Source organism: Lonchura striata, chromosome 20, assembly GCF_050655825.1.
Source record: "Lonchura striata isolate lonStrDom1 chromosome 20, ASM5065582v1, whole genome shotgun sequence".
NCBI lineage: Eukaryota > Metazoa > Chordata > Aves > Passeriformes > Estrildidae > Lonchura > Lonchura striata.
In genome coordinates this window covers 3,053,269-3,055,457 of record NC_140722.1, presented here as the reverse complement: position 1 = coordinate 3,055,457, position 2,189 = coordinate 3,053,269, and positions in this window count along the sequence as shown.

Here is a 2,189-nt window from a genome sequence, read left to right as displayed (position 1 = left end):
GGGCCCAGGCTCCGGCTCCCACAGGCAGCTGGGCACCTTGCAGCCCCCCGGCTCTTCTCCTTCCCCACAGTGAACTGCTGATAAAAACTGCTGCTGCTGTCTCTTTAGCTCTCTCTCTCTCTCGGGAGACTCTGGGGGGAACAGAGACATCCCACATTTTTTCTCCACCCTTCCATCTGCAGGGGGTTCCAGCTCCTCCACTCTTGGATCCACCTCAGTCAGGCCATGGGGCTTCCCCTCCCCACCCAGCCACGGCCGGGCAGGGGAGAGCACAGCACTGCACCCTGACCAGAACCAAAGAGAGCGAGTTCCCCTGGGAATTCTGATTTTAACCCCTCTGTGTTCTCAGAGGTGTGTCCACCTTCAATTGGTCAAGATCCAAATTGACCTCTTCCTTCCGGAAAAATTCTTTTTCCATGTCAAACCACGACACTGAGGCATCAGAACCACAAGGATTATGGTGCCATTATGGTTCCAAATCTCTCTTGTGTGTACCAGTGTGGCTGCTGGATGATGAAATGGTTGCTGTTGTTATGAAAAAAAATCCTCATTCCCACCCATCTCCAAGTTATTGAGCAGCTGACAGGACGCAGCTGCAGATCATGATAGGACAAAGGAATACAGTGACAGGGTGAGGGGACATAGCCTCAAGCTGCCCCAGAGGAGGTCCAGATTGGACATGAGGAAAAATTCCTTCACAGAAAGGACTGCTAAACATTGGAAGGGGCTACCCAGGGTAGTTTGAAGTCTTCATCCCTGGAGGTGTCCAGGGAATGCCTGGATGTGGCACTCAGTGCTCTGAGCTGGTGACACGGTGGGGATCGGTCACAGGTTGGCCTTGCTGCCCCTGGAGGTCTCAGTGATTCTGAGATCAGGTGATGTGCTCCATCCCCACACACCAAAACATTCCAGAAGCCTACTACTGAAAGAGAGGAGTCAGACCTTGTAAGCTGGTAGCACAGACTCATGGATCGATAAAATTATTTTTACAACTAATTTTTAAGGCAATTCTTACACTTCTTGGTTTTGGGGGCAAAGCACAATCTCAGAATCCCAGGATCACTGAGGTTGGAAAAGCCTTCCAAAGTCACCGAGTCCAGCCTGTGACTGATCCTCACCTTGTCCCCAGCCCAGAGCTCTGAGTGCCACATCCAGGCCTTTTCCTGGATGGAGACTGCTCCAGGGATGGAAACCACCAGCTCCCTGGGCAGCCCCTTTCAGTGCAGGAATTCTCCTGAATGTCCATGTCCCTAAGTCCCTGGCTGGCTCCTCCTCTGGTGGAAAGGGCTGCCCTGGCAGTGCTGGTGGATTTTGCTTTTCTTAGTCCCCAGCCCAGGCTGGAGAGCCCTGAAATAGCTGTGGCAGATCCAGAACTCCTGGTTCCAAGGAAAATGCCCTGTCCTGCACTGCACTCAGGATCCCTCCAGGATACCCCCCAGCACTTCCCCACCTCCCTTCAGGCTGGGGAGACCTTGGCAGAGCCTGGGGAAGGAGGAGAGGGCAGCACAGGAAGGGAGGAGGCTTTGAGGAAGGATCCCAGAATCCTTAATGCTGGAAAAGACCCCCAAGATCATCAAGACCAGTTTTCTTCATACTTTCCTCAGCCCAAAAGACCAGGCACCAGGAGGTGGTGCATCCCTCCTCCCAGGTTGAGGCCAGCAGCATACTCAGGATATTGGAGAACTTAAAATATTTTTAAAAATCAGAAACAAACTTCTCCTTGGACAGTTTGGCTTAGGAAGATTGAAGAAGTTTCACAATAAATAATTTTTGAAATGTTTTGCTACAGGAGCATCAAAAAAACATTGGTTAAACTTACTGGGCCAAAAACTTTTGCTCTGGACAGAAGTTGTCTTCCAGTTCAAAAGGAAAACATGTATTTTATGATGAGTTGAAATTGAAAATACAAAAAACAGAATTGTTGAAAAGGATGTGTTTCTCCTCTTAAAAAGAAAATAAATCAAAATAAACATTGAATAAAAAACCAGAAACATTTTCAAGCAGGAAAAAGTTCCATTTAGAAAGTGCCAGAACTGAATGCTGTGAATAATTTAAATGAAGGACTCAACTCTGAGATTAAAAAATATCTCATTGTTGCCAGATACACACTCTGCCCTAAAAGCAGCAGGAAGAATTCAGATGTTTGTAGTGAAATACTTGAGTCCAGGGATTTGAGCTGCAATGTTGGT